This window comes from Hermetia illucens, chromosome 3, assembly GCF_905115235.1.
Source record: "Hermetia illucens chromosome 3, iHerIll2.2.curated.20191125, whole genome shotgun sequence".
Taxonomy (NCBI): Eukaryota; Metazoa; Arthropoda; class Insecta; order Diptera; family Stratiomyidae; genus Hermetia; species Hermetia illucens.
The window spans coordinates 43,177,042-43,198,233 of record NC_051851.1 but is presented as its reverse complement, the minus strand read 5'-3'; positions in this window follow the sequence as shown (position 1 = coordinate 43,198,233).

Sequence of the window (21,192 nt, the reverse complement as noted above, 5' to 3'; positions counted from 1 at the left end):
ATTGTGTGCAGGTAAATCTGAAATCACCCATGCGCGCTGGGCAGATGAGTTAGATAGAGCTAACCTTACTGCGCTTTCCATTCAATCACGGCGGCACGTTATTCATGGGATGCTCGGTACTTGTGCCCCTATATTCTCTTTCTCACGATTGCTACTATGGCGGAGCGAGCAGTTTGGGTGTTGGACGCGAATTGCGATGGCCATGACATCGAAAAAGATGTCAAATTAGTTGGAGTCCGAGCGGAGAAACGAACAGAAAAAGGGCTCCTCTCAATGTAATTGAATAATTTAAAAATAGGCTTAAATTTAAAGGATAATTCTACCTTGTGCTGGAAGTGCGGAGGCTCTCTTCACAAGCGCCCACTTCCTTATTTCCCTTACCTCTTCTGGGGTTTATAAACCTCAACTGGTGGAAAGTGGTCATAATAACTTCTGCTATCACTACTGCTGCAGAATTTTCTGCAGTTTTACGAATGTACTCGAAGAAGCGCATCTTCGTGTCTATCATGATGTCGAGGTATCTCACTACCAGCTTGCATAAGACTATGATTTCATCAGCCTGAATAGGAAAAACTGTGTCAACCCTCTCCTTCGATTTTTTCCAGAGCTAGGAAGGATTCATATTCATTTCAGTCATTCATCTGACAGCTGACTCACTATTTCCCGCCTGTGTTGTGATTGTTCGACCGAGCTTGTGGGACAATATCATCTGCGTTTCCCACCAGATGCAATTTATCAGGCATCTCGAGTCGTAGAAGACCATCGTATATGGCGTTCCAAAGGTTCAAGAACGGATCCCTAACCGACACCTGATATCCTTCCCAGGTTTCATAGAGCCACGATCCTTTAAGTAGACCCTTAATAAAGGCAAAAGGTAACCTGAAATATGAAAACAGTTTCCCAGTGCTTTGAGCGTGTTGCACCACCTCGCAGAATTGAAGATATTTCTTATATCTCACGTCACAAGGAGCACCGCTTGCCGACACTGGCGGCTTTGTGGTTCAGGCCATTTCATTTCTTTGGGCGCTTGCTCAATTGCTTCAATTGCGGATCACCACGTCCTAAAATGTTGCATTAGTCATTCCTCAGTACTCCCAGGATTTCTTCCACTTCCGCAGCTTCAACGGAAGTTGATGATCGATGACCACCGCGTTTTTTGGGGCTTGTGAAAATTTAGTCACCTAGTTTGAAGGGCGATTTCAGTATTTCTCAATATCATTCCTCATTAACATTAATCTACCCCTCCATTTAAGGGTATGATTGGTTGGAGCAAACTATGGGTGGTCAACGGCATCACCGCCAAAATATCTAAGTGCGAAAGTCGCCCTGATTGTGTGATGTGATTCTCAAGATTGTTGCGTACTTTCTTGCTATTTTTTGCTCCAACAAAAACAAATGAAATCAGTATCCCCAATAGTGAGAAACAGTCAACCCTAGACCAGAGCCCCAATGTTGCAATTTCCAAAGTTTTTGATTGATTGATTTGATGTGATGCTTAAATTTCACTTCAATGTGCATAATTCAAAAAGCGCCTTAATGCCGAAGGACAGAATGAAGCCACATAGTCATAAATTCTTGGATAATCTTTTCGCTTGTGGTGAGGCAACATTCAGAGTAGGGTGGATTTCGCAATGCTCAGGAGTTTCTATCTTGGATTTACCTAAATCCATTTCAATTCATTGTGTGGCTTTGGAAACATCGTCTACATGTACCTGAACATTGACCTGTGAGTGATATTATGCTAGCGGCATTTCAGGCGGGAGTAAATACAGAGGACATTAACTAGCTGGGGAGAGACATACATAAGTTTTGCATAGTGCTGGAGTGGCAACAGCGGGGATTATATGAACATATCTTTGTAGATAATAGCACCAAAAAGTTCTTTACCATAGCTGCCACGTGCCAGAACGTGCTAGAGTGGTAGGAGAGCCACGTATGCACCTTCGCGAACTGCCCATTTTGAACTCAATCAGGAGAGACCATCTGCATCATTTTAAGATTTATATAAGTTAAAGGACATTAAACCCAACACCATTGCGTCTGCAACTGCTTTTCAGAAACAGTGAAGGTTAGAACTAAACCGAAAGAATAACAACATTTGGCTTATACCCTCATAAAATTATGTCGTGAATATTTATCACCTTCATTTGAATTTTAAATTCCACAAAAAGATATTAAAATCCGTGAAGTGGTTATAGATTGAATGAGTAATTTTAGGACGAGTAAATTCAAATTAAGCCCTAACAAATACTAGAGCGTCGTCTTCAACGTGTGCAAATAATGCGTTTAATTAATAACAATGGGTTCGATCCAGAGATTATGCACTGAATGCATTTGAATATTCAATTAATTGAATAGTTTTATCCACTCATTGTGCCAGTCGATGCATTTAATGATTCCAGTTTTAAGGCATAAATATCGCCTGATTCAATAATCCCATAAATTAATCAATACAGATCTCTGCCTAAATTAACTATTGAATAGTCAAAATCGATAAGTGGATTCAACTTGATACGAAACTAACACTTCCATGGAAGATACTCATCTAGTTCACAATCAAGTTTGCAATATATTCGGCAAGCACAAATCCATTGCATTCATGATGGGTGAACTCCTAGCCTGGAGCTGTTGCAATCTGTTTATTTTGCCAACACTTCATTCCATGATGATATTTTATTGTATTATACAAGGAAGGGTTTGATGAAGGCGTTTCGATGAAACTTAAAGGATGATTGGATGAAGTTTTGATAAGTTTTACGTTATGATGAAACTTTAGATCGGATGATGGTCGGTGGTGATAAAGAACTGTGCTGAGGAAAGAAGGAAAGTTACTCAGAAGAGCGGATAATTCTGCTTTATTCAAATTATTCATAACACTGTGATCTGGGACTTTGAGAAACAGGACTTTCGATCCTTGTAAATGCCTGATAAGATTTAAATTTAAGGTGGAATTCTTGCATCTACATATATGTATGTTATGCATATGAATTGAGAGATTTTATTGATTCTGAAGTCTATACTTCGAATACAATCTTACGGGAATGCAATCACATAAAATTGAGACATTGCTTTAGCAAGAATGATGAAAGTCCCTTAATAATTCGTCAAGTGAAACTCAAGTTTGAAGTGGCTCCTTAAGGAAATAGTCTCGCCGGTGACAATGTCCTGTCTGACCTGTTCTTGAGAAGTAAATACGTTTGAAAGCTTTGCTGAAAGTAAATTCCTTGCAAGGTGTAGGTTGGAAAGACCTTCGCCAAGATGTAAAACCCAAGTATGGACTGCAAAGAATACTTTCTTGAAGAACTCTGATTATTGCCTGGAAATGCAGCTTGAACTTTCGGTATAGGTATGGATAAGAACTACAAACAGAATACGAATCAAATCATTAAGGGGGCATCCTTCCGACATTACTTTGTCGTAGTGGGGAGATCCTGTAGTAGTTTATTGGATTGTAACTCTTAAAATGGTAAGAAGTCATAGACTTCGAATCCACCAGCCACTTTAAGTAATTACCAGATTCATGCTCCCCCACGGAGAAATCTGTTGAAGATATGCTCTCCACTCCAGTGGAAATTACCAGGTATCTATGGAGCCAGAAAGGATAGTACAGCAACTCCCTTAATGGGAGAAACTGGACACCTGATTACAGCCTGTTGGTGACACTGTTGCCTCATCGTTCCAGAAAATGGAAGATGAAAGCGCGGCAGAAGGAAACTTTAGCCGCAAAGGAGAGATGACTACAGGCTTGCCTGTTAGAAGCTTCTCTTTCATCTTTACCAGGAAAAGCGGAAAGCAAAAGAAGGCACAGTTTCTTGAGAATGAGGCAGCAGACTCTTCAGTAAGCAGTGGTTCTCACATTAGAGTACGCTTATGTCTACAAACATTAAGGCTAGTCAAATGAACCACAGCATGCCAAAGCCTCTTTTTGCCTATTGGCAATAAGGCCGGCAAAGTTGCAGGACTGTCCTTGTATAATTCTAAAACACGAGCCAACCTAAAAATCTGCACTTCACTGTTACCTACAATTTAATCTAAATATTGAAAGCAAACAGTCTGTCATACAAAGAAGGAATCTTAGGAAAACGGATTGGACAAAGTTCGATGAACTTCTTGGCAAAAAAGTGGAGCTCCTTAGGAGACTAGGAACCTTTAGCGAAAGGAAGTCAATTAGAAACTATGAACCGCACAGTTTTAGAGTGCTTTGAAGGGGCTTATCCTATTTCACGAGGCCAAAGCGAGACCAGCGAGGGTATGGAGCACTTAGAGCAACTTCCAAGAAATATTCTTCGAGAATGTCTTGCTCCGAACTACGTCCCTTCCTCTTGGCAGAAGGTGAAGGTAGTCTTCATACCTAAGCTTGACCATCATTGTCGCGCATTTTGGTTGAGTGTCACATTAACGAGAAGGTGCTAAGGTCGCACCCACTAAATGAAAATCAACATGCTTACCAAAGGGAGAAGCCCTGTCAGTCTGCTCTTCACTCTTTGGATTCAACTCTGAAAGGCAAGTATGCGATGGGAGTGTTCGTGGAAAACCGCCATAAGTACGGAGTCCGGCATAGCTCTAAATGCATTACTCAATTTGCAGCCTTTTATTTAGCGCGCCGCAATGAGAGTAACTCATAGACTAATCCGATTAGATCTATGGGGAAATAATAAACATTGTGAACACAAAGCATTGGAAGAGTTATTCTTTCTGTTATCTTGAAACATCTCAAATAAAAACGAGAAGGGTTTCCGGTGGGACAATATGCTGCGAGGAGGAACAAGTTTCTCATAATGGCAGAGTCTTAATGGTGCCAAACACAGCAACTTTTTCTCTCAAAACCAAGTAAACGTACTGAAAAGTTTATCCTGTTAAAAAGCAGGAAGGCTTACAGAAATATTTTAGGCATTCTGGCTGGCCATAATGCACTAGCTGGGCATTTGTTCAGAATTGGGATTCTTTAGGATGAAACGTGTCCACCTTGTAATGAGGAAGCGAGATCGACGAAACATTTTCTATATGAGTGCCTAAGTTCCTCTGAGTTCAAGCAGTTAAACCACCTCGAGTGCATTTTTCAAATTCTCCTTCTGGTCGGTATAGTACTCAACGAAGTGCCAATTCTTGCAATCGCAGGTGTATTTTATCGTCCACCTGATTACCTATGAAAGGCATGCAATGGGACCCAGTCAAGGTGCAGTTAAGTCCTTGAGGGTTTTACATGAGCACCTGTCTGGAAGACTTAATCCCACGGTCTTCTTAGGACACGGATTGTTTTTTGTGACCACAATTAAAGCCCCGCTGAGACAAGCAACAACGGTACCAGTCTATACCAAGTGCATGGCTCAGCATTCATACTGGTGGATGCAAGACCTACCTAAATTCTATCGAACTAAGGAGTACGGCACCCGTGTTGAAACGCAATCCCACGCCGAGGCCCGAACGTCTCTTCTCGCTTGAGCATAACCACAACCTCCATGAAACTCCCACTAGGGGGCCAACCGCCAACAACCAAGTTATACTTACATACAATAGGAGTTCACCCGAAGTATAAGAGTCCTGGGGCTATCCCGGTTCCCATGGTACCAGTATAACCCTGGTAAGGTTTTGTGATCGAATTGCTACTCCAGATGAGTTCCCGTGCAGACTCGGGTCTGATCGCCTTAATTGGGCCTTTGGAGCATTCGCCTACTGCATCACGGCCGGCAAACCAAAGTGAGTACAGCGTCCCCCGGTGCCACCACTATGGAGGTTCTCCTCGGCTACTTGGTTTTGGTTTGGGCGACAGGGTTGCCGCCCCGTCTTCTCCCAGTCAAAGTGCAAATGAATTCGAGCTTCCTACTTTCCTACCTTCCTAGAGCATGACAATTTCTGTCCTCGTTTATTTCTCAAGGCCGCCTACCATCAGTTGACCCGTAACGCTTACTTGGCTGGGCCGAAGACCAAGTAATCCCACCTGATTATGTCGTTCCCAGTGGCTGTCCAGGCGAGATCATCAAGCAACAGCTGGTGAACGCTACACTTTTGGCACTTCCTCAGCAAGATGCATTCCTAGCTGTATTCGTCGATGCCACACACACTGCCGTAAATGCTGTTCTTCAACAAAAAGTCAACCAAATCTGAGCTGCCTCTCCAAACAGCTGAATTTCGCTAGCCGAAATTACAGCACTTTTGATCGTGAGTTATTAGCCGCCTACCTCGCAATTGAATACTCCATGTATTCCTTTGAAGGCAGGTTGTTCACATTATTCATGGACCCTAAGCCGCTTACTGTTGATTTGAAGCAAAAGTTCCATAATGGATCTCCTCGCCAACTTCGGCACTTGAGCTTTATCAGTCAGTTCAATCCTACCGTTCAATATGTCTCTGCAAAAGTGGTTGCCGACGGTTTGTTACGTGTTGCAGAGATCAAGATCCCCGCCACCGTCGATTTCCAGGCAATCGCCGAGGCGTAGAAGGACGACGCAATTCTGCAAAGCTGGAGAGCCAACTCCAAATACACTTTTAGGGAGTTTCCTATCTTCGGCTCAACATCCAGCATATGTTGTGAGACCTCAGGCAAGCCACCAAGACCGTATAATCCAGCCGATTTTCGAAGGAAGTATTTGACACCGTTCACGATCTGGCGCACCCAGGTATTCGGTCAACGAAATGCATAGTCACCGCAAAGAATTTCTGGTCGTCAATGAACAAGAATATTAATTCTTGGGCCAGACAGGGCATCGCATGCCAGAAGTCCAAGATTACAAAATATGTAGGGAAAGAGCAGGAGTGTTCCCGTGGTCTACCAAGCGTTTCCACACAACACATCTCGACATCATTGACCCTTTGCGAGACTCGCAGGTTTCAGGTATTACCTCTGAATCATCGATAGGGTGACGTGGAAGCCTGAGGCAATACATTAATGCACAATCTTGTGCTGAGGCCCTCTGTCGAGAATGGGTTCCATACTTCAGTGTGGCCAATTATAATCACGTACCAGGGAATGTAGTTTGAATCCTCCCTCTCAAAATTGCGCAAACTCCTCGGCTTCCAATGCAACCGGAACACCGCGTACCACCTGCAATCCAATGGGATGTTCGAAAGGTGGTACAGGACGCTGAAGGCCGCTACAGTGATCCAAGGCAACCTTTCTTGGTGGCAGGACTTGCCATTCGTTCTATTTGGCATCCAAACAGCCAAGCGAGAAGAATTTACTGCGGAGCTGATATACAGGAGAGCTTGAGACCCCCAGCGACCCTGTTCTTGACATCAGGTCGGGACTCGGGGTATGTTCAAGAGGGTTTCCTTGGCTTGACAAAGACCCTTCTTCCATTAAGAAAGCGCGACTTGCCTTGCAGCAGCCGAGTTTAGGGAGCCGTGCGTCTGGTGAAATTATACCAATAATAATTAATTATAATGATTCAATGAAGCATAGCAATAGAGTTAATTACTTAAGCTTAATAGAAGAACAACCCAGCTTTGATGATCCGCGATTAACAGCTGGTAATTGGAATAATTGAAACCGAAAATTTGGAACGGACACGTGGATACAAGGGGATACGGAAAAAATCCGTAAACTTTCAGAAATGCCGGCAGATAAGCTGAGCTGACGTCAACTTATGCATCCGTAGCACACTTAAAACAAATATCTGCTGCACACTGCGTCTCAATCCATTTAATCTACAAAAACCACGATACTCCAATTGCTATCTTCCCGGTTCAGAAATGCTTTCTCGTGAACTGTCCAGTTAATTGCCAGTGGATAGCGGAACGCACATTTGGTAGTTTCACAACAGTATACATAAATATTTCTCTATTGCCCGCATCGATTCTTTAGCTAAAAAGCATTTAATTGTACGCTAGCAGCTAATAGCACTGGAATAATTTGAAACAATTAGATGAGTTTTGCTTTCCCAATAGCTACACGTGTAGCACTGATGAAGGTTATAAGTAGTTCCCGAAATATCACCATATGCAAATAAAATAAATTACATTGAAGGGAACGCAAAAGCCGCTTAATTATTTCAAATAAAGCATTTGAAAGCATTTTTGCCAGTGTTGAAGTCCCCGCTTTTTGCCCAGTAAACTTTAAGTGGGGTTTAAAGCTCAGGTTGGAGTCGAATGTTACTCCCAAGTATTTCAGCGATGGCTGAGAGTTAACAACGTGCGCCGCGATTCAAATTTCAACAGTTTTTTGTTTCCGCCACTTTGTAGTGCGCTTCGTCGTAGACTTTTCTGGCTAGCTCGAAAACCGGTTTGATAGCATCAATCGCTGACCGAGTTGGTAAATAACCGCCACTATCAATTGATGGATATAGCCGGTTATAGAGTACCCGGCCGAGGACCTTGTCTATTGTATTCAGAAGACAGAAAGGTTTATAGGATGATGGTTCACCTATCGGCTTACCTGCTTTTGTAATTTCCACTCTGCGGGAGAGGACCCTTCTTTTAAGCAGTCTGTAAATATCCGTGAGAATATGCTTGGCGCTATTCTCATTGTCAGTTTTAGCGCGTTATTGGGCTGCGGTATCGCGGACGTCCAAGACTTCATCTGTGGTTTCTGTAGGGGGAACAATGACGAAACTATCTCCCACAATAACATAGAGCACATATAATAATAGGAGGGGACCTTTTGCCTTTTATTACCCACATAATCGACTTGTACGCTCCTCTCCATGGATCTGAGTCTGCCCCATCACAGAGACGCTTGAAGTAATAATTTTTACTTTTCGTGATGGTCCACTGCAAATTTTTGCGTGCCTGTTTATATTCGAGGTTCCTTTGTTCATACTCTGGCGTATTTCTTTGGCATCGACTCCGCCTTCTGGCCTTCATTCATCCACCAGTAGTTAGGGTTGCGCTTCCGAGAGTATGCACGTCTTGGCATTGAAGCGTCACATGCTCGGTATATCTGTTGGGGCAGCAGTAATAATTTTGGGGTTACGATTTTTGAAGTCTCTCGCCAGCCAGTCTGCCCGCCTATCTGTCTGCCTGTCACATGCATTTTTCTCGGAGACGGTTGCGAGCGATTAACACCACATTTGGTGGAAAGGTGGAAACTGCGGACGCTCATGCATACAGTGAGCTACATAGTTCCACGTTGAGTTTAAGGGGGGTCCCCATACATACAAAAAAGGGGAGTACATTTTTTTCATCGAATATAGTCATGTAGGTTATCAAATGAAAGGTCTCGATTAGTATTTTTCGAAGACGGTCTTAGTTTTGACATTTGCTGGAGAGGTGGGGAGTGCGGGGGGTTAAAAGTGACCATTTCTTTGACGAACCCATTCTCACAAACTAACCAACCAAAAAACTTGAAAAAAAATCAAGAGGCTGCTTAGGGTACGAAATACCTTGCATACCGATATCTGTTCAAATAAAGTCAATAATAGTATATTACTATAATTTTTAGTAATTGGCTGCAAAACCCCCCCGAAGTTCATTCTAGAATCACGAAATTGCAGCAATATAGGCTACAGTATAGAGAATACCAAAATCAAGATTTTGAATGTCAATATCAGTTGGAAGTGGATATTTTCACATAATATATGCATATATTACGTGCTACGTACTATGTAACAACTGCACGTCCAAATCTCCGCATTAAAGAAACACACAAAACCTTTTATACCTGAAGCGTCTAGCTTTCGGTTTCCCGACTTGTTAGATGTATACAATTGTATATACAATATATTAGGTAGGATTTAGGGTTGCAGGATTTTTTGATTTGTTCAGGGCTAGCATTTGGAGTGAAGTCAACAAAGTAATTTTGAAAAGTTAATATTTAAAGAACAATATTGTGAGAAAACTGAAATAAACGAATAAAGGAGCAGAATGATTTACATGTCATGAATTCGCAGATACTACAGGACAATACCAATGAATTTTAAACACCGTCATCTCCATCCTGTTCTACACCAAGATCCCTTCTCAAGATATTGGTGTATTTTGCTGCTAGTGTCCAACTCGAACCGATTCGATCATCTTGTTGAATAGTCCTGAAGAAAGGACAGAATTAAATGGTAAACTTTCTTGAAATAATCAGATTGGATATTTATTCTCGATCAGCCTAGAAACTTTCTCTCCTTTAAAATATTATTCTGGATATTGAGAAGTTTTATTGGAAGAAAAACAGATGTTGCGATATTAAGATGAATTTTAAAAGAAAGAATTCCCAAAAAAACACATATTTATGTACATAATGTAGGAGTTGTCCCTAATCTGTTTAGAAAACAAAAACAAGTCGGGAAACCGGAAGCTAGACGCTTCAGGTATGAAAGGTTTTGTTTATTTCTTTTATAAAGAGATTTGGGTGTGCATTTGTCCTATTAGCATGTAGCACGTAAAATATGCATATATTATGTGAAAATAGCCACTTTCAAGTGATATTGACATTCATAGTCTCGAATTTGCAGAGAAGCGACAGCTTTGACTTAGTATTACTTTGTTAGTAATAGTGCGATTTTCACCAAATTTGGTAGGATCATGCTCTATGCTGTAGCCTATATTGCTGCCAAATTTTGTGATTCTAGGGTGAACTTAAGGGGGGTTTTCCTGTCAATTACTAATAATTATAGTAATGTACTATTATTAACTTTATTTGAACAGGTATCGGTATGGAGGGTATTTCGGAGCCTAGGCACTATATAGTGGCAGCCCCTTGATTTTTTTCAGATTTTTCGGTTTGGTAGTTTCTGAGAATGGGTTCGTTAAAAAAATGACCACTTTCAATCCCCCGCACCCCCCACCTTTTCAACAAATGTCAAAACTAAGACTGGCTTCGAAAAGTACTAATCGAGACCTTTAATTTGATACCCCACATGACTACATTTGATGAAAAAAAAATTTACATCCTCCCTTTGCATGTATGGGGACCCCCCCTTAAATTCGACGTAAACGGATGTAACTCACTATATGCGTGAGCGTTCACAGTTCCCACCTTTCTACCAAATTTGGTGCCAATCGCTACAACCGTCTCCGAGAAAAATGCGTGTGACGGACAGACAGACAGACAGACAGACAGACAGACAGACAGACAGACAGACGGACAGACAGACAGACAGTAAACCGATTTTAATAAGGTTTTGTTTTACAAACAAAACCTTAAAAAGAAAACCAATCAAAAAGTTGTTTCAAAATTTTTATTTCCAAGAAGTTAAAACCACAATAAAATCTACTCAATTCAAATCGACAGATTTTCATTCTGCCAGCGAAAATCCTCTCGCACATTTTCCCATCATTCTCTGCATTTCATCTTCAATCGCTTCGGGAAAGTCCATTCTATAAAGTAGTCGTCGAAGAAATCATATCTTCTCCAATTGCTACGACGAAAATGAATTGACCGGGTGACCCCCAAGCAAAATAATTTTCTTGATTTCGGGAAATCCTTTTGTAGTCAGTACAAGGCAATCACAATAGCAATCACATCCCGGCCAAAGCTGCTGGATTCCCATTCAATATCTACTACGTAAGTATACGTACAGTATTTTAAATGTCCTCACACTCTCTATTAAATGAACTTTTTTGGATGGAAAGGAGGAGACCGGGACGAAGGAATTGTGAACCGAATAAAAAACCATAAAATTTAAGGGATAATACATAAAATAGAATGACTTTTACCCTTCAAAAAGTTGGAAATGAAAATTCAGTGCCTGTTTCCTGCAATCGTTTGAAGTTGACGCTATCGACATCCTAGTGCCGCAGCCACGGGACAACCTAGGACGGGACGAGAAATGAAAATGGAAAAATGCTTCAATATTTCCCTTAATAAATTTACATTCAGATTCAGTGAAATCGATTCATTGCGATTTCCTTGATGAGGTGTCTTTCTCGCTTGTGTCGCTGTAATGTGATAGAAAGTGTCCATTAAATTTTCAATTTATTATTTGATTTAGTCATTAAATTGGTATTCAAATGAAAATATGCTGCAGCTGGGACGATGAAAGAATTTTCTATGGAGGCTGAACAGATTTATTTGGAGGCGAAATAAATGAAATTAATTGAGGATGGAGAATGGCGGGGAGGCGGGGAAGCGAAATCAGATGGCGGAACGGATGAACGGAAGGAATGATATTCATTTAAATTATTCGAAATTTGGATGAAAATTGATATGAAATTTCAGCCCATGGACTCGATAGAATATAAGTGTCAAGGCTCTCTGAACATGCATGAGAGGCACTGAGGAGGCATAGTATTTTCGAGTATAAATGAATACTGATTGCACCATTAATGTTTCAAGTATCTGAACGAGTAAAAGACATCCTCGTGCGGAATTACGCAGAACTGACAAAATAAACGGACTAATAAGAACGTAAATTGTCTGCCTTTGAGCGCAGTACACCACTGGAGAGAATCAGCCTAAACTTCATCAATAAATCCGGATAAATTAGAAATAAATCCAATCAGCTGTCTGAAACTTTCAAATTTGATAATTATTCATCAATTTATTAGATATATTTACTCAAGTAGTATCATTATTATTATTCTGTCGCACTGCGTCCTTAAAGAACTATTGTGCCCCTTTTACTGGTTATAGTGTACCTATTGATCATAGTATCTCAAGCAGGCCTATAACCGTCAGGAACTTTAGTATTTTCCCTACTTCCAGATCTTTCAACTTTGAAACTGGTATTAAGTGCCAGATGCCTCGACCTACTTTGCACCTAAGACCTGTATAGAGGTTTCGCCATACTCCTTACAAAACCTGCAGGCAGTGTCCGTAGATAACCCTAGCTTCCCTAGATGATAGTTCAGCCGACAATAACCAGTGAGATGCTCCTTCAATATCCAAATACGCGCACAGTTCAATTTCTTTTGTTTCTATGCCATCCCGTAGTACCTCTGTCAGCTGATACAGAGCAGTTTCAGTTGACCGTTCTGCACGGTAAGCGTGTTTACAGTGATGTAGGGGATTATGCTTTAGAACGTTGGTTCTAATATAGTTGTCTATGACCTTCTGCACCGTTTTGAGTACGAACGATGTTAGGCAAATTGGTCTGAAAGATTTAGGGTGAAAAGGATCCTTTTTACCTGCTTTCGGAATGAAAACCACTTTTGCCCGACCTCATGCCCTTGGTATGTATACCAGTGCTATGCTCTCCCTTACCACCCTCAGAAGAGACTCTAAGATAATTCCTAGGCCTCTCTGGATTAGTGCTGGGAAAATGCCATCTACTCCGGGAGATTCCAGTTGTTTAAAAGTACCCACTGACCACCATAGCCTAACTTCGGTGCATACCTCGTTTGCTAGTTTCCAGCTCTCCTTTCTTCCCCTTTTATTCATTGTTGGGGTGTCAGGCAGAATGTTGTCGCCTGCCACGGTGGGGTAGGACCCCGGGAAATGAGTTCTGAGAAGCAGGTGTACCCTGTCCTCCTCATTCTCGGTAAATGTCTCATCTTCCTTCTTCAAACAGACAAAGGATATTCCCCCGTCTTCGGCTACAGCCTTGTGCTCCCTGGTTGCTTCCGTGATCTGCTCGATCCCTTCACAGAATTCTCTGATACTTCCCTGATCGCGTTGCTATACGCAGTCAGTGCATTTTTGTACCGCTGCCAGTCTCCGGTTTGTTTTACCCGGTTGAAGAGTTTTCGTGCGTCTGTTCTCATTCCGGTCAGGTTCTTGTTCCACCATGGTACATCCCTTGATGACTTAACTATCTTAGCCGGACAGCTGGCCTCATAGGCGACAATGATGACTGTGTTGAGGTTTTCCTCCACTGTTTCTAATTCCAGTTCGCTCCTGATGCCCCTTGAAGATGGGCAATGTTGTTGCTCAAGTGTGTTGCGTAGGATTCCCAATCCGTTCTCCTGGGAGTCCTTATTATTCTTTCTATTTCGGAGTTACTCTCAATGTCGAATCTGATTATCCTGTGATCAGACATAGAGGGTTCATCCGACAACCTCCAATTCCTGATTATTCCGTTCATTAGAGTATTTTTTAGAGTTATGTCTAGTACCTCCTGTTTAAGTCATATATTTCTAACTTATTGGTAAGAATAAATTCAAGAAGGTACTCACCTCTACGATTAGTGTCGCTGCTTCCCCAGACTTCGTAGTGGGCGTTGGCATCGCAGCCGAGAAGAGGTGGTGACGCCCTCTTCTCGCAATACTTCGTCAGTTTTGCGACTTGTTCCCGTGGAGTCAGGATTTCGTTTCCTGGGAAGTATCCCGATGCCACAACTGCCTCTCGAGTGCTCCTCCCGGCTTCCAATGAGATTTGGATAGCCACAAGGTCCCCGGTTAAGAACTCTGAAAGACATATGTATTTTAAATTACGTTTAAGAATTATGCAAGCTGTTGGTTTTTCACAAAAGGAGTCCCAAATTACCTGCATGTTTCCTCCTTGCAGACCGCGAATCTGCCCCGGTTCTCCTTGGAACTTGCCCTTGCAATTACTGCAGATGTAGCTTTCGCATGGTGGAGGTTTATCTGGGCTATCTTAGTGCTAGCCATTGGCTCCGTTATTGTTTGGAGCTCTTCTCCACTGCCGGAGTGTCACCCTCCTTCTCCGACATGGCACTTTCCTATGCATCGCTGTCCACCCTGAGCCCTAGGAGTCCTAAGTCTAGGTCGTCCAGCTTTTACTCTTCACTGGGCAGTAGGTCTACTTCCCTGGTTGATCCAGTCCTTTCCGCCTCTATGGCTTTCGAGACTTCTTCGGGGACCTCGGTATATTTTTCACCCAGTGTCTCCTTCGAGGTATCTCTCCTCGGCTTTTCCCTGTGCACATGCATAGGCAACATACCCCCACATCGGTAGTTGATATGGCAGTTACGACGTTTGATTGCCTCCTGGGATCGGTCATCTACTCCGAACGTGAGAAGTTTACCCTTGCCCTCCACCTTGCTTCTGAAGACTCTCCATAGTCGGATATGGAGATCTTCCTTCTGGGCGATTAAGAGGCCCATAAGGTCTTCCGTTTCTATTGTCGCGGCTTTTGGCAGAAAATCTGTCACCACCTCCTGGTATATCGTCCCCAGCACATGTTGACAGTTCCACCCTTTCCCAGCCTGGAAATCTAGGAACTATGGTCCTAATCCATTCTGCGGTGTCACATCCACAGAGAGAGATAGGTTGGCCGCGTCAGTCTATCCTGCAGTGAACTGCTTGATTCCAAGCAGTATCATACGAACATACATAGTGGGGTGACCAAAAAGTTCTCGGGATTACCTCCTTGTGGCGCGCCTACGTATTGATTTTAGCTCTATAAAACAAAGCCTTATTAACATCGGCTTACCGTCTGGCTGATGGCAAACTCCTGCCAGTGTTAGTCCCATATAATGGGATTTTTACCCACTAAAAGCACCATCCTTCCCATCTCCTCGCGTAACTCCCATATGGCGCCCCACAACGTCGCTGGATTGTACCATTTCTCTGCTGATTTCTTCCTTGCTTTCCGATGGCTAGCAACGCCTTTTCGATTTTAACTTAATTTTTCGGGTGTTAAATGCTCCCCAGTTACAATTCATGCTTTAAAATTGCGAACCTCGGGCAATAAAATAAAACATGTATTCGTCTTCAGAAACGTTCGAGGAGTTTGGGCAATATAGTGAATTTTCCAGGCCAATACGATAGAGGTATGCTTGATAACATTCGTGTCCGCCCAAAATCTGGGTTAGACTGAACACACTTCACCACAGCGTCGCCCAGTCGACTTCGGAATATTGCGTATGATTCTGTGGATCCTGCGTACTCTCTCAGTGATTTGTGTGCAAATTTCCGTCGGCACACAGAAGTTTTCCTGATATCGTCCTTCCTTTGCCATGATCCATGCTATAGACGATCTCAATCCCGATTGAAACAGAACGAGAGATAATACAGTCTAATCGCTCTATAATATTTTGGCATCCCAGTGAGGAGGTGGGCCCTACTCTAGCTTTACCCAGACTAATTATATTTACTTTAAGGACAGGATGTCGGTACTCCCTGTAAGCTAGTGGTGCGAAATTCACCCAAAATGCTCCCTGGTTGTGATAAAAAGCGAATAGAAGAGAAAGCGATTTCTGGGATAGCAACTTGTAAATATTGAATTTTTTCAAACTTCGGAGGCCGCTATCAATCCTCAGAATCGGGCTAATCCTTCGAGCATAAACTTTTGGGTTAACTGATACTTAACGATTACATTCTGGAATATTCGAATGTTTATCAGTATGAAGGCCCTCAGAATACTTCCCAGCGATACTGGCTGGAGACTCTGAGGTTAAGCGAAGCAAGGTATTCCAAGGGGAGGCTTCTCCCAAAAGTAAGCATGAACCCGATATCGGACTAATGCATTTGTTAGTCGCACTATCTTCTGGGAGATGGGATCCGGGGAGATCAGGGAAAATAATTGCGGGATTCCGATCCAGGGTGAGGAATATCTCAATAGTGCCATGCTGTGAACCAACGGAGACTTCTGATGCTGAGGAAAAAAGAGGATTTCTATGAGAAACTCAATATGCAGGAGAGACTTGTTAATGGTAACATGCCTTCAATTTTGTAACATGGACAGATATGCTAGGCACAATCACACACCTATATTGACGGATTATCTGAAAGACCACTCTCTGCTCTATGAGACGCACTGTTGAACAGGCGCAAAGCAGACTTGGCATGTAGATGCGACCGGTAATCGAAATGATAACTGCTCATGGTTTCAGCCTTGCCCTTAAAAAAATCGAAGTAGTCATCTTGATCACAGACAGAATGCGTTCCATATCGATCAGCGAGTGAACTATAGAGTAAAAACCAGCGGTTAAATACCATCGTTTGATGCTCGACTCGAAGATGAGCTTCCTCGAGCAAATCAAAGCAGCGAAACGCAGGTCTGCAGCTGGAGTCTCGCCCTTGAGTCGGCTAATGCAAATGTTGGGGCCTCAACATCTACTAGGAGATACCTTCTTATGGGACGAACGCAGTCTGTTCTACTCAATGGCACGGAGGTTTAGGCTGATGTCCTTACAAAGGAGGTGCATCGTAAACACCTTGCTCAAGTCCACGAGGAGTTTTGCGAATGGCGTCTGTTTATTGCACTGCCTCAGAACCGGGCATGATGGTGACCGCAAGATTGATTCCCATCGCCCTCCTTGCCAAAGAGCGTAAAGCTATCTACAGCCGCAAGGGCGAAATTTAAGAGAGGTGGTTGCCCATGAAGAGTGGCAACCTTCTTGGTAAAATGAGCCAAGAAGCCGATGGATTGCGCAACTCATCGACAATTTAGATCCGTGGCTGAACTGATCGATTGATTACTTCCTCTCTCGACTTTTAAATGGGGGTCGAGGTTTTCAGTTGTACTTACACAAGATTGGAAGGCGCGATCCTCTGATTGTGTGTTCTGCAATCGAGTGGCGGACGAAGTTGAACCCACATTTTCTCTTGCGAAAGGTGGGACAGCTTTCGTCAGCTTCTGTATACAAACACAGGGGAGCTCTCTCTAGACTATACATTGTCAGAGAGATGCTGAGGAACGCTGGCACGAAGAAGATTGAACTAGAACGGCGGGGGATCAGATGGCAAGCAGTTCCCTGAACTAGCAACTCCCTTTCTATACTCCCCTTCCGTTGGTGAAAGGAATACTCTGACTTGAAGGCTCTCAAAGCCGGGAAAGCGAGAGGGCAAAAAGTGTACCATAGGGAAGGGGAGGAGTTTCAATTGATCGGTAAAGTATATTTTATCAGAGCGACCATATCGATAATAGCAACTGATTAAGTAGTTATATTCGGGAAAAGCGAAACAAGAAACATTGGCCCTGATCGAAATCATGGCTTGGCAGCCGCTTGTACATTGCGTCCGCATTTTCCCGGAAGATTGGTGAACTTCCCCTCCCCCTCCAAAGCTTAATATTGTTTGTTTATCGGAACCAACTGTCGTTCGAGAGTGGGAGGGCTACCTTGCTGACCTGACAACAGAGATCTGGGGGCGGGGGGGCTTGATCGTCATTAAAAATGGTTTTCTCTCCGTGGCAAGTGGAGTAGTTGCTCTTCTCCCAAAGAAGCGCTATAAAGTATAACTGACTTCAGGGACTTAGAAGCTTATCTTGGAGCGGAGGAAACTGGACCCCCCGATTCCACTACCAGTGGAAGCGAAGGTATTGTGCTTGAGCTCCTGTACCGCGGAAGGGGGAAGTGCTGCGTAGTCTACACCGGGATAAAAATAAATTTGTTATTGCGCTAATCAGGACAGCAAACTCTTCCGAAAATGAATACGATTTTGCTGCCGTATACAACATTGCCAAAGAACTTAATGGTAGTAGCAATTATCCAGATGACTCTGTGAAAAACACTAATGGCAGACCGCTCGTTCACGACGGCGAACAGCTTAAGAGGCGAGGCAACCCAACTGGGACTAGGAATCGGAGAGAAGACATAAATCCAAGGTTCCCAGTAATAATAATAGTAATCGCTGGGGCAATAATCAAATTGAATCAGGTCCTTGAAGTGTGTTAGAGCACTTCATTCGAGACCGTAACGGTACACTATAGGATTACAGTACCGTATAAGAGGCAATGTGGTCAGCCTTGCGATCGTGCTAGATTATTACCCTGATTTGACTCATTCACAGCTGAGTCGGCTGGTGTGGTGGTGTGTGGTGGTGGAGATTGTGCCTTAAGCCGAATTAAGAACTAAGGGATCTGGTAGTATGTGCAGAATTAACTGATGTTGAACTCTTAATAGGTTGTGATGTGAACGTCCACCATAATTTTTTGAGGGAGTGGCAAATGCAACCCCAAAGGAAAGAATCTATTCAATTTTATCATTTCAGCTGGTCTAATGAACCCGAACATAGGTTGCGCTCCTACATTCGTGGGGTCCAGAAGAAGAAGTTAGCCTTGATGAATGTCAGAACATATAGGGAGCTCGAATTACGACATCACCTACAAACCCCTCTGACAATCAGGTGAGAGTGAATACTGAAGCCATCCACAACATAGCCCTCCCACTTATAAAGGGGAACTGAATGCCCTCATATCCGAACTAACAGAAGTCATGGAGACGAAGCAAACAAATGATTCACGCAACCACCAAAGTAACGTGGTCATTGATACGGTCACAAAGATAATCGGCCCCAGCGGCAAAAAAATCGGAACGGCTGGTTCAGCGGTAATTATAAGCTAACAACGGAACGGAATGCTACAAACCCTGCAGTCTCAAAGAACGCAGGCACGCTCAAAGGCCTATCACAAATTCCGTCGAGTGGAGAGACGTCACATTAGAGATTTCAGAGTCTTAGGCTGGTTGACGTAAATCTGCGACATCAAAAAAATCCGATAGAAAGACGTCTGGAACAGTTAAGTCGCGGGATCTCGCCGGTAATGCAAATCAAAAAAATGGGAGATTAACTGACCCGGAAATACTTCCTTCAGAATATCGATTGTTGCTCGAGCAGTGTGCGTCGTTGCAGCGTCCTTTGGAAAAATTGAGGAAGAAAAAATTTGGTAATCATGACTCTGAAACGCGCGGCTTCCACCGTCGTCGTTTGGCCCGCGCGTTATAAAAGAAAAATGGCCCGATGACTCCTTCAGCATTCACAACACACCACGGATTTTCGGTGCTTAAGAAACGATTATTTTGTTTATTCACGTGACTGCTAAGATAGAATTGACCCTCTTCGCGCATTATAATTTTCGATGAAAAATAGTCTTCCTCTCCGTTGAGATTCAGGATGACTTGAGCATAGATTAGACGCGTTTGGCGGTCAACATTTAATAACTGGTGCACTGTCGGGACGTTGGAAAAGCACATCTTCAAATCTTCCACCAAAATTCTGCGCAGGTATCGCCGGCTAATGCTTAATTGCGTCGCACGTCGTCACAGCTTTTCTCCAACATCTTGGACAGTAGCAGCAATAATCTCAGATGAGCGGCTGCTCCGGAGCCCGCCAGCCTTGGGAACATCCAATGTTGTCACAGTCTCTTCACTCTTGAGACCTCGATAACGGTCTAAGGCAGGGGGTTTCCCTACCTTGTATCCTCTTTAGCCTGGCTCTGAAAAAAGTCCAAGTATTGATCTACGTTCACGACATGGGCTACCTTCATCCAGATCGAGCAAGCGGAGCGAGATTTTGGACTGCACATTATTTAAGGAAAAACGAAGTCCACGGTGGCAACGTTAGGACTAAAAACGAAACAACCAACAACATCAAATGGCACTGGTAAAAAGAAAACAATGATTGGAGATTACAACTTTGAGACCGTTGATAATTTCTCGTATCTAGAGTCGAATATAATAACCGATAACAGCTACGAAGATGAAATTCGCGTACGGTTGTTGGCTGTCAACAGAGCCTATTTCAGCTTACAGAAACGGTTTTACTCACAACGTCTCATCATAGGGTCAAAGCTCCTATTGCACAAGGCTATGATCTTGCTAGTCCTCCTGTATTCCTCGGAGACTTGGATTCTTGGCAATAAAAGTTGCGAACTCTTAACCTCGTGAGAAGAATCCTCCGAAGAGTTTTCCGCTTCCTACAAGAGGATGGACGATTCCGTAGCCTCTATAACGATAAAATTTATAAGCGATACCGCGCCGTCTGGTTGTAGAGAAAATCCAACTCAATAAGTTACGGTGGGTTGGTCATCTAATTTCTATGAATTCAGTCGGGAAAGACTCTGCCTGAAATAAAGCGATAGCGTAGACCACGACGCCAGGCAGCTTTTAGGGATATCGAATTGGTAAACTTCAGCGCAAAACCGGAATGTCTGTAGTTCTTTACTAAAGCCCGCTATCCACGTATAGTTCGGCCTGTCAGTTACGACTAAAGAGTCCGCATTTGGCTAGTGACTGTTACGTGGATATGAAGCAGTTTATGTGTTAATTTTGACTGTTCAGGCGGCCAGTGATCGAATGGAAAATGTTTCGGCCAACCGACTAGACATGTTTGTTTAGACTGTGAACTAGAACTTTATGGGCATCAAATTCCCGTCTCAAGGCCTTCCACGTCCAGAATTGAACTGATGATGCTGCTTGGCATCAAGCAATGTTTCGCAACTTTCGCAAAATTTGTTGTTTCCCATTTTCAATTATTTTAGAGTTATACCGACCAATGAAGACTTGCGGGGAATTAAACGAAAAGGAGGAGGAAGTGTTGATTAACAAGAGCATTTCTACTTTCCGAAATTAAACTTATCCAATACATTCACATGTTTGATGGCATTGATTTCTGAAAATCAAAGTATGAAATAGTAGCTTAGCAACTACAACCTGATCGAATTGCCAGAGATATCTGGTCAACATAGTTTCCGTTTTCAAAGAG